The sequence below is a fragment of the Alexandromys fortis genome, unplaced genomic scaffold (genome assembly GCF_014885135.2).
Source record: "Alexandromys fortis isolate MF-2015 unplaced genomic scaffold, M_Fortis_MF-2015_v1.1 scaffold_573, whole genome shotgun sequence".
Taxonomy (NCBI): Eukaryota; Metazoa; Chordata; class Mammalia; order Rodentia; family Cricetidae; genus Alexandromys; species Alexandromys fortis.
In genome coordinates, this window is record NW_026068440.1 from 48258 (window position 1) to 61340 (window position 13083).

General features: G+C 37.6%; 1 pseudogene; it reads right to left on the bottom strand.

The window, feature by feature from the left end:
* Positions 1-289: 289 nt before the first annotated feature.
* LOC126495704 (olfactory receptor 2D3-like) lies at positions 290-9944 on the bottom strand (annotated as a pseudogene).
* Positions 9945-13083: the final 3139 nt, after the last annotated feature.

Genomic DNA, 13083 nt, shown 5'->3' on the forward strand with positions numbered 1-13083 from the left:
TTAAAATTGTTTAAATTGATAGTCTGTAGTACATTTTTAAGTTTCTAATATATTTTATAATCATGATATTAATTAATCTGAGATCTTGGGGATGAGCCAAAATATGAAAGATTCTGTTTTAAAATGTGTTGTGTGTCGATTGACAAGGGGTCAACTGTGCTGGCTAATTTTATGTCAGCTTAACACAGGCTGGAGTCATCTAAGAGGAGGGAACCCCAATTAAGAAAATCCCTCCATAAGACTATGTGAGGGTCTCTGCAAAGAGCAAAGTCAGCAGAATGTCAATCTCCTAGTGGAAAGAAGGAAGTCTGGTTTATCAGGACTCAGTAGCCAACTTTGCTCAAACTTCAAGAGTCTAACACTGGGTGGTTTTAGGACTATCTAAAAATTGGGTAAAAGTTTCCCAGTGATAATTAGCTACATGTGCACAACAAAGTTTACCGCATGTCTACATTAACACTCTTTCAAAGTAAAAGTGATATCTTCCATAAAGATAGGCTCTATAGATTAACGGAGGAAGCAGGATCAAGATAAACAAGATCATAATAAGGGTTTGGGGGGAGGATATCAGTATAGATCGACTGAGATAAGCAAACACAAGTTAAGAGATTGGGGAAGCTGGTGTGGCCTGACCATGTAGATAGCACAGACATCACCAGGCTATTAACCATGTGGTGCCCAGCCTGTGGGCAGAAAACAAGCTCTACTTCTCTCACTTTGAAGAGACAACCCTGTGTGTTTAACACTCCTGGTATCCTAGAGCTTATCTCTAAGCACAAAGACTTCAAAGACTGGACTGTAGGCAAGCCTATACAGCATTTTCTCAATTAGTGGTTAATGGGGAAGGCACAGCCCACTATTAGTGGTGCCATTCCTAGACTCTTGGTCCTGGGTTCTATAAAAGTAGACTGAGGCAGCCACGGTGAGCAAGTTAGTTTGCAGCCCTTTTCCACAGCCTCTGCATCAGCTAGTTAGCTAACAAACCTTTAGTATCCTGCTTTTTTATAAGCCAAAGAAGCTTGAGCTGCTGTCCTGACTTCTATCAATGACGGACTAAGATGTAGAAGTAATATATTGGTAGTAGTACCAAATAAACCTTTCCTTCCCCCCAACTCAAAAAAAAAGTAAAAGGAGAGAAAATGTGTCTTGGAAAAATAATTTTAAAATTGAACAGATGTTTTTATTATTCTCAAGGTAGAACAATTCTTAAAATCAGTAATGAAAACCTATGATTTCTTAGAAAATTATGCAAATTATCTAAGTCCTCACTGACAAGAATTAGGTAAGACTCAACAATGAACAAAGAACAAAGACGTTTGTTTAAACAAGTAGAAAGCTTATTTTCATTTTTAGATAAATGTTGAATTCCTCTAACCTTCAGATTTGATGGACTAGAGAGATGAATGATGGCGGATTAAGCGACAAGCAGCCAGACATATCCTGAAATTGTGGATATTGGTCAGACTTTTTTTGTCCTTACTGGGAGAATGTGTATCCTCCCTCCTCTAGGACTACAGTTTGTGTGGTTTCCAGAGGTAGAGGAGAGAAATACTTCCCACAGCAGGGCAGTCAAATTAGGTCTGTATGAGCTTTCAGAAGAAAGTCACTTCTCTAAACACACACTTATTCCTGCCAAAGTTTTTGGTCTGGGACTCCCTAGACCCTGGGCCGAATGATATCCAAACCACTGTGGATATGAGTTTAGAATTCCCACCTAAACTTGTAGGACTCTCCTCCTGAGTAGGCTGCTACTTCACAACTCTGAAATAGTCATCTATTTCTATTGCCCGTTTTCCAATAGCACCCAACATAACAAAGGAATATAATCAAAGTTAGTTGAATTAATGAGTAACCATATGCATGAAAACACACACTTTTACATTCTCACTGGGAGAAAAGAGGCTGTGGGCTGCTGAGACCTGAAATGCTGATTAGGGATTCAAAAGGTCTTGATAGAGAAACTCCCAGGATCAGTCACCAAGTTAAGGAGAAATCAAGAACTCACTGATAACTAGATGGGTGATTCAGTTTGCCTGAGAACTGGGACAGGGCTGCGTGTCTGTGCAAACACATCTGCAGAGTCACACAGCTTCTGGGGAGATCCTAGTTTCTATGTGTGTCTCCAGGTCAGTGGATGCAGGTTGTAACTGGCCCTGCCTGCTTTGAATGCCCAAACCCAAGCAGATAAGAAGAAAAAGAAAGGAACCCCTAAAAGGTTTGATCTGATACAACAAGAGACAGAAGAAATTCTGGGAGTAACTTTTAGATGGATGAAGAGGCAGTGGGTATTGACAGTCTTTATAATCATTATAGTCCTTCGGTTAAATAGCACCTCCAGAATACCTGTGGAATACAGTTCCTAAAAAACGCTTATTCTCCTTAGAAGCCAGATGGGAAAGAGGGGTGGAAAGATAAACAAATTCTTCCTCCATGAATTAAATCAAGACCAGATTCCTTGGAAAGAGTAGCTTCCCCTCAGCATTTACACACTCTCACACGGAGCCCCAGCAGATGTCAGCAGAGTACAGAGTACACTGTTGGAGAAAGAGTGACCGACAAAGAAAGGTACAGCTTCTTCAGCCTTGACATCCTTAACCTACCAGGCTACCTTCATTTCTGTTTCCAAAATAAGTGGAGGCTAGGTCTCAAATGGGATGTGTGTCATACTCTAGCCTTACCTATGAGTACTCTTTTAAGAAGAGACAGTTTGAAATCTTCTAAGAGACCATCAATCGAGGTCTGGGGAGATTTCTCCAGGAAGTCTTCAAACCTGAGGTCTCTGAGGGATGTTCTAATAAGTAATCAGTGCTGTTAACTTTTCGGCCTTCCAACAATAAGAGGTCTCACAGGCATACAGCTCAGTATTAGAATGATTGCCTGGCATTTCTAAAGCCCTTGGTTCAATTCCTAATACCAAAACTAAAAATAAAATAATTATCTGAAACAGAAACGCCAGAGACTCCTTTGAAGTAAAGTACTTTAATAAGGGGGTTTTCGGCTACCCTGGCGACAGGTTCCCAAGTCTTGGTTGCAATGTTCAAATTAGAGGATTCAGTTCTGAGGATAGTGTGCAGTGTGCCTGATAGAAGAACGGCTGTCCCCTAAAATCTGTAGAGTAATTGTTCCAGGACTGTGGATACCAAAATCATTGGACAGTAAAGAAACTCATGACAATTAAGTGGTATTTACACATAGCCTATATACAGCTTGTCACATATTTTTAATCATTCACAGATTAGCTATAATGCCTAAATTGTCTTAAGTTCAATAAAGACCTTTGGTTTGTTTGTTACAAGGTCTCACTCTGTAGCCTAGAATTTGCAGTTCTCCTACATAGCCTCCCAAGTCCCAGAAAAACATTTTTATCAAAATATATGTGTACTTTGTATTGACAACCAGTTGCATCATTGCATGCAGAATACACAGATATAAAGAGCTAACTCTAGTTCCAGGAGATCTGGCACCCTCTTTTGTTCTCTGAGGGCACCAAGCACACTCATGGTACACAGATATACATATAGACAAAACACCTACACAGCTAAAATAAAAATAAATGAATTAAAACTAAAATAAGCACTACTTTTTATGATTAAAAATTATAGAAAAATGGAAATACATACATATATGCATGTGTTCATATATGGACTAGCTTACAATATAGCAGATTTTGCTATATTCTTTCCATAAAAGGAAGTCTACTACTCCAGGAAATAATAGGAAGAATTGACAGACAATTCTCTGCACTAATGTAAAGACAGTGGCGGGAGGAAGCAGCTACAGGATGAGAGGAAAGCTGTTCACCCTTAAGCTGTGGTTTGCTCTGACAGCATAAGCTTTCTCAGAACAGGTTTCCTCAGTGACTCTGACTTCCTCCTATACACTATGTGTTCACTCGGATGCTGCTACACAGTCATTGACAGTCTAGGATCTAAGTGGTGCTTGGCAATGCCATTTAAACATTGCCTCTAGTCTTGTTTTTCTTAGCCTGCTGACTGCTCAATTTTCTAATCATGGTCATTCACACAGTTTTTATAAACAATGTGATTAGCAGACATGTCTTCATTCAAGCTTTGTGAAGTCATTACTATAAATATTTTTACATTTTAAATTCATTGTTTAATGTTATAGTTTTAAAGCTTTATTACTATTTTATTCATGCAAAATATTTTTTTATTTTTTATTTTGAAATATATATTTCCTTTTCCTCACCCCCCTTTCTCCCCTCTCCCATGATCCCCACACTACCAATTTACTCAGGAGATCTTAGCTTGTCCTACTTACCATGTAGATTAGATCCATGTGTGTAAATATTAGGGTCCTATTTTTTGCCTACGTTCTCTAAGGTTGTGAATTGTAGGCTGGTTTTTCTTTGTTTTCTGCCTAAAAGTCACTTATGGGAAATACAATTGAACGCTTTGGCACAGGAGACCACATCATAAATATAACCCCAGTAGGACAGACACTGAGAGCAACATTTAATAAATGGGACCTCATGAAACTGACAGGATTCTGTAAAGCAAAGGACACAGTCAACAACACTAAACAACAGCCTACAGACTGGGAAAAGATCGTCACCAATCCCACATCAAACAGAGGACTGAGCTCAAAAATATACAAAGAACTCAAGAAATTGGTCATCAAAAAAACAAATAATCCAATAAAAAAAATGGGGTATAGACCCAAACAGAGAACTCTCAACAGAAATATCTAAAAGGGCTGTAAAGGTTAAGGAAATACTCACCATGCTTAGCCATCAGAGAAATGCAAATCAAAGCAACTCTGAGAGTCCATATTATACCTGTCAGAATGGCCAAAATCAAAAACACTGATCACAGCTTATACTGGAGAGGATGTTGGGTAAAGGGAACACTCCTCCATTGCTGGTAGGAGTGCAACAAGGTACAGGCACTTTGGAAATCATTATGACAATTTATCAGAAAATTAGAATACAACCTACCTCAAGACCCAGCAATACCACTTTTGGTTATATACCCAAAGGAAGCTCAACCATACTACAAGGACATGTGCTCAACTATGTTCATAGCAGCACTATTTGTAATAGCCGGAACCTGGAAACAACCTAAGTGCTCCTCAACTGAAGAATGAATAGGGAAAATGTGGTACATTTACACAATGGATTACTACACAACAGAAAAAAATTAATGACATCTTGACATGTGAAGGAAAATCAATAAAATCTTCAAAACATCAGATTGAGTGAGGTAACTCAGACCCAGAAAGGTAAATTTCATATGTCCTATAAATTTTTTAAATGTGTCTAGTTACAGAGAAATGACCAGTTTGTTAAAGGAGCTAGCCCTAGTGTTGTATTGATTAGCAGTGTGCCATATCTATGCTTTTGAACATAAAAGCAGACACGTAAGATCAATTTGAGGATGAGTTATTCCCAGTTCTGGTATTCCAAGTGTTCTTCCAATATCACTCTGGGCTGAGAACCCAGCCAACTTCCCAGTCATAAAAAAAAAAGGAGAAACTTTTTTTTGTCTTTGGAAAGTTGAGCACTTGGTCTTATCTTGTATCTCCATGTGCCTGGGTGTGACCGCACTTTGGAATAGAGCTTGGAAAGCGCTTCAGTCCAAGCCTCATTATGTTGCATATTATTTGTTTCAGATACTATGACCGCTGCAGGACAATCATTACTGATTTTTAAATTTCTAAATGTAACATGTGACAAAATTGAAGATTGGGATTGTCAGGATTGGTATACTGCTCTTCACTAGAATTTGGGGATAGGAATGTTACACATTGACTTCAATGCAAGTTTTTTGTCTGCAAGTAAACTTTTAAACTCATATTGCATAATTCTCTCCCTTGTGTTCCATATTGAACAGTTTTTATAGAATCATTGTTATCTCAAAGTCGTTTCATAATTTTGGCTTTCCCCAACAGAGACAATCATTATAAAACCAACTGTCACCTTCTGTCACTCCCCACACACCAGGACCTTATGTGAGAGCAGTGACCAGAGAATATGGACTTGAACCAGTGTGTCTCCAGAATACATGTGTATCTTGGCTTTATACCCATCCTAATATTCTTTTTTACATTCCTAGTTATTACCTTTGATAGAAAAGTGGACAGAAATGTGAGATCGGAAAGTGCCGAGTAGTTGCTTTCACTAGAGAGTTATTTAAATCCAGAAAGAGCTAATAATAATTAAACCTATACAAGTGTTTTATAGAGGTGTTTAGGTGTTTTCGTAAAAGGTACTATGTAGAGTTAGTGCGTAGTATGTTTCCTGTATTCTGAATGAAGAGAAGGTAACAGATTAGAGGTTTAGGCAAAAGCTGTCCAATACTCCAACAGATATGCTTCAAATCATTAGAAAGTCAATAAAAGCATTGCTTATTAAATGTTGAAAAGAAGGATGTTACCTAGCATTCAAATGCTTTCAGAAGGTTTTTGTTCACTTGTGCTACCAGAAACTGAGGTCATTTCTCTGCTTGAGAACTTTGTATATACTTATAACACATTCTGTAAAATCCACTTCTTCCCTCCCTTCTGAGTCCTTCCATACTCTACCACAACTGTTTCCTTTAAACTTCATGTGCTCTCTGTTCTTTAAAATAAAATTAAAAAAAAACAATAATGAATAAACTTAGAGGTTTTTTTTTTTACAGGAGTAGAAACAACTACTAGGGCATGGGCAGCCATTCAGAGACAACATCTCTAAAGAAAACGCATTCTCCTGCCCCTTCAATGACAGGATTTTGGATAGACTGAACTTGCTCATACAGTCCCAGCCACTGAGGATTCATGGATATAATTTTATGTCTAGCGAACACTTTACCTACAGACATCCACTACCCCTAGCTTTTACATTCTTTTGGCCCCTCTTCTAAAATGGTACCTGAGCATTGTGGGAACGGCATATGACTAAATGTGCCATCTGTAGTCAACACTCCAGAGTCAAATGAGTTCATTTGGAACGTTTTCTCATTTGATAATTGCAGGTCTAAATTGGTACAAGGTCCACTCATTCTAAAGCCATTCATAATATTTTAGAAATATCAGTATGAAATTAATTTTAATTCTTGTGTTTTAGATATATTGTTAGTTATATTTTAATAAGTTTAAAATTTTCAAGATCCTAACTATGGGGAGTCAGACTGACCCAAGACTCTCTCAGAGACCATGATGGAAGAAAAAAAAGAAACTTTAGTTCTGTGTCCTCATCCAGGGATAGACTTGACAAGGCCAGTCTGAGGCTGGAGCCAATGTGTCAGAGTAGTCAAGGTTGTGGCTTTTGTAGACTGGACTCTTGCCCCTGTGCTGTTGTTATTACTCCTAAGGCAGCTGTGTTGGAGGTATTGTGTTCTCTTTGCCAATGTTGTCTGATAAAGCTCTCTGCTGACCCTGAACATTTTTTTAACATGGGAATTTTCAACTGTACAAGTACAGTATTGTATACATGATACTGTAGTTATTTTTGTCACTCTGGTTTTTCATCTTTTATTAAAAATAGAGCCCTTTCTCAAACAATATATTCTGATTACAGTTTCCCTTTCCTGTACTCACCCCAGTTCCTTCATACTTACCCTCCAACCCAAAATCACTCCTTTTTGCTTCTCCTTAGGGGAAAAGGAACTCCTAAGAGATAAGAAAAACATAACAAAATAAAATATAAAAGAAAAACTCTCATATGAAAGTTGGACAAGGCAAATCAGCACAAGAAAAAGAGCCCAAGAGAAGGCACAAGAACCAGAGATCAATGTGTTCCAACACTCAGTAGTCCCATAAAAATATTAGGCTGAAAACTATAATATTAATGCAAAAGACCTGGGACATATCCAAGAGGCCCTGTGCTTGTGCTTCTGTCTCTGTAAGTTCATGTGAGGCTTTCTCAGTTGATCCAGAGGACTTTTCTCTCCTGGTGTTCTTCATTCCCTTCATCTCTTATGTTTTCCACCTCCTCTTATACTGGGTTCCCTGAGCTCTGAAGGGAGATATTTGATAGAGACATCTCATTTAGAGCTGTGCATTTCAAGACTCTCTCTCTGCATTCTGTAGGGGGAAGTTTCTCTGGTGATGATTTGGTTGAGCAAAGTACTAATTTGTGAGTATAGCAGAATATCATTAGGAGTTGTTTTATCATTACCTTTTAAAAATTAACAGCATTTTGTTTTACGCTAGATCTCTGGGTCATCTGTCTAGTCTCTGGTTTTTGGTCACTCAAGCAGTATCAGATATGGGTTCCAATTCATGGAGTACGCATTAAGTCAAATCAGACATTAGTTGATTAGTCCCCCAAGATTTGTGCTACATTGCCCTATCATATTTTGCAGGAGGGATGAATCTGTAATTCTTAATAAACTTGCTTGGCATAAGTCATTAGCTTATGCAAGATATTCTATTGGTCAGCAACAGTGGGACTAGGATATATCCTTGATGCATGAACTGACTTTTGGAGCCTATTCCCTATGGTTGGATACCTTGCTCAACCTTGACAGGGGGAAGAACTTGCTCCTGCTTCAGTTTGGTATACCAAACATTGTTAACTCCCCAGCGAGGCATTACCCCCTCTAAGGAGTGAATAAAGGAGGGATGGGGGAATGAAAGATGTGGTAATAGGGGAGGGAGAACTAAAGCTATCATGTAAATTTTTTTTAATTAAATAAAAAAATTAAATTAGAAAAAATAAGCTATATTCTTTAATGATGGTTATTGATAATGGTAGAATAATATGAGTTCGGCAAGTAGCTATGGTGTTTAAAGTAACAGAAACAGCCCTGGGTGGGAAGAGTTTGGTTCAAAAATCTGAAGTTTATAGAATTTTCTCACTATTTTAAACTGATTTTATTTTATTTGTTTAATGTCAGTGGGCAAATTGTCGCTAATTAAGTGATATGCACCCATGAGTAACAATCTTGGACAGCACTGCAAACACAAGCATTCATTGGTAAACATGAGTGAACTTTACTCTCAGATTAGAGATAGTCCACAATGAAAAAGGTGTTTAAACCGTTCATGAACTTCAGAATGACTTATGCCCTGATTATCTCCTATATTCTGTTATCTTATCTCTCTTTTAAATACTTAATGCCACCTTCACATCCTTGTTCTTTGGGTTATAAATGAATGGGTTCAACATAAGTGTTACAATTGAGCAGAACACTGAGATTACCTTATCTCCTTCACTCATTTTCTTTGAGGTGAGCTGCCTGTAAGTAAATATAGTTGAGCCATAGAAGAAGATAACAACAATGAAATGCAAATTGCAGGTGGAGAGGACCTTGATCCTCCCCTTATCTGACTGTATGCAAACCACAGTAGGGGAAAAGGATGAGAGAAACAGGACCTAGGAGAATTACTACACCCACTGCAAAGATGACCATCTCAGCTGTGTAGGTCTCTTCTGAAGCCAGCTTCAAGAGTGCAGGAGGCTCACAAAAGTAAAGATTGATTAGATTTGGTCCCTGGTATGACAAGCACAAAGTAAATGTGGTATCTACTACAGACACAAATATCCTACTAGCCCAGGATCCCACAACTAGCAGGACACAAACCCTATGTGTCATGATGGCAGAGTAGTGCAGGGGCTTGCAGACAGCTATGTAGCGGTCGTAAGACATGACTGCTAGAAGAGAGCTTTCTGTGCACCCCATTATGAGGAAAAAGAACATCTGCATTGAGCACCCAGCAAAAGAAATGGTCTTTTCTACAACTAAAAATTGGACTAGCATCTTGGGAACAATAGTTGTAGAGAAACAGAGATCATTTAATGACAGGTTTTGGAGAAGGAAGTACATTGGTGTTTGAAGTCAAGAGTCTACATGAATGAGGAGTATGATGAGCAGATTCCCAAACACTGTGAGCAAGTAGATGATGAGAAATACCACGAACAGCAAGATTTGAGTCTGATGATCTGAAGAAAGACCCAGCAAAATGAGCTCAGTCAGATAAGTATGGTTTTCTTTGGCCATGAAGGTGTACTCCTAGAAATTAGCATACATGGAGCAACGAAATGTTGACTATGGTTGTCAAATCCAGAAAGTAAAAATGTAATGGGAAAATGGGGATTAGAAAAGCATTTTAAGATGCAGGATTTTGTACTTACTGTAGCCCTATACTGCTCCTAAAGCCAGTTGATTGACAGGTACACTGAAATCATGACTATACATAACTTTCCAGCACTCCTTGATAAAAAAAAAAGTACTATCCTCTAAGGGGTCATTTTTCAACAGGTGTGTGTACAATATCAGGAAATATTTTCAGAGCAATACATGTTATTAATATGACATGAAAATTAAGTGTTGTGATAAACATCAAAACTGTAAATCAGGGGTACAAATATATGAGATGGCTTTGAAAACCAATAAAGGATCCTGTCTTTGATCAGAAACTCTTAGTGGTAGTCTCCAGTTCACTTATCACAGTGGTTATTTTAGCCTTGATTTTATCAAATATTAGGTGCAAATGACCATTTTCTCCATTTTCATAGGATTCTCTCATCTTTTGTACAAAGTAGGAAGAATTACGAGGATATAACCTTGTTACCATGTATATACAAATGTAAGAACTCTGGCTAGACTTAGGCAGTATCACATATGAGAAGGCCTTTCTTGAGTCCACTGGAATTATCTGAAAATGACAGTCTTATGTGATATGATTTGCGCTGCAGTTCAATAGACTATACAATAAGCTGGATGTGTGTATTGGCAAGAAATCAGGCATTTGTGTAGTGTTTGGTAGGATGCACAGCTACTATCTTCAGTTTGGTGTATATCTGCAAATACAAACAATGTGAAGGCTGAATATAAGATAAGGGATACGTGACCAGAAAGGGGAAGGAAAGGTAAATGGTGGAACATGAAACTTGAATGTTCCTAGGAATGACTGAAGCACCCATGCTCTTTTGAATGATAGTGATGTCAGAAAAGAAAGTCAATTGTACTGGCCAGAACATATTAAGATATGTTTTCATGGGTCAGAAACCACAAGCATATTTGTGTTTATGCTTATGTTTGTGCATATGACCCTCTGTTCAGGTGTACAGTAGGAGAAATGTGAACAGAACCATTGATCTGAGCCAATTCATGTCATAAATTGTTAAGTGTATCTTTAATCAAGGACACAGAGGCTAGCTCTAGTTAAAGAATTGCCATTAAGTTTGAATCTGAACTGTGTCTAGTCTAATCTATGGAAGGGTGCAATGGACCAGCAAGATCATGTCAGAAAGCCCATTACAGAAATGAGTCCAAGTAAGAAAGATCTTGACTCACACTTTACTTCGAGAGGACAGGAGGATCAGTGGCAAAGTCAGTGCCATTGATATGTCTCTTACTATATGCTCTTTGAATTGCTATTTACAATATTTTCATTGGTTATGAAGTATTGTGAGTAGATTGCCATTCATATTTCTTAATTGAAATGTAAAGAAAAATACTATCTTTTAGAATAATATAACCATGGTTTCAAAAAATATTTGCTTCAATATATGTGTATCATTTTCAGTACATAATTTTGAGCTATAACGTAAAATTTCTTATTATAGTTAATACTGAAAGCTTTAAGAAGAATCTTGTTTTAAGTCAAAAATGCTTAAGGATATCAATGAGAACTTCAATGTTGAACCCAGTTTCAAAAAGTTTTAGTAAGAGAATCTACCATGTTTTATTATGATGAAGTTTAATGCAATGAACTTTGCCTATTTCTATGTATAGTTTGGTAAATGTTAATGTGTGCATTAATTATGAATTCTTGAATATATGTGCAGAAATATCTGACCCTAACCTGACTCTATGATTTTTCAGGTAATAACACTACCTTATTAATTCTAACATTCCATATATCTGCATCTCTTGACATGAAATAAATACTTAAAAGTAGATCCCACCACCAGCTTTTGTTGCTGTTGGTGGGTGTGGACAGGCAATCTCCAAGCACCAACCCTCATCTCAACCCTTTTCTTGAGAGGATTTCTTTAAATATTGAGGTCTTAAAGAAGTATGCAAGCAAGCTGTTCCCTGGGGCTCCACTTGGCTATAACAGTAATTTATTATATTTTCACACTATGAGATGCTTTTGTGTATGCGGCATAATAACCAGGCTAGCTTAATATGAAACAGCAAATTGTAATGAAGGGATAGCTTACAACACCAGGGATCCAGCAATGGGCAGGAAATACAAAAAAAGGACTGGCAGGGCTCACTACCAACAGATTTATGCATAAACATTAGCCCAAGGCGAACACACCTCCCAATTGGGCTGGGCCTCCCCTACATCTCCCCCTTTTGTCTAAATAAGACAGAACTAAACCAAATACAACTATATACAATAGTAACAAATAATAAATATAACAAACAATATATAACAAAAGTTTTGCTAAACATTCTATCTCAAGGTGTCTAAATAATGTAGAGAATAACTACAATTATCTAATGTTCAACTCCGTCAAAGATCTGAGAAGGGAATTAATATTTCTTAAAACGAGAGAGATCCAAAATGTGCTACAAATGACAGAGACAACTGACTACCTGGGCAATCACCCAAAGTCTCGTTTGCAATGTTGAGTCAACCAACTTTGGCTAAGGCCTAACATAACTGACATACCATTATTAAAGGCAAGGAACTTTCTTAACTATCCTACCCTGTCTTGGCAAGATAAGACAATCCTGTTTCATCCACTTATGGATATTCTGTATCTTTGTCAGTAGTTGAGGTATGGGCTTTTCTTAACCCAAAGGCCAGTTCTGCCAAGAAGACAAGCTCCCAGTGGAGTGTCTTTGGTGCTCAACGTTCCCTCGGGAATAGAGCCGTGTTGCCAGGAGTGAATGTGTCTTGTTGGCACAGAATTCTAGGTTAGATTAAAGGCCATTTTCTAAGTTCTTCGAAGAGGCTGAAGATTATATTAACTATACTAAATATAATCTCTATGTATCTAAAATACCTGATTATCCTAAAAATAAATATGACAAACATATAATTCTCAATATCTATCTAACGTGAAGACTAAGAGAATAAACAACTGTGCAATATACAAAGACAATGATCTTCAACTGTAAACAATGTCATTACATATCAAATGTAAACAATGTTATTATATAAATAATATCAGAGGTA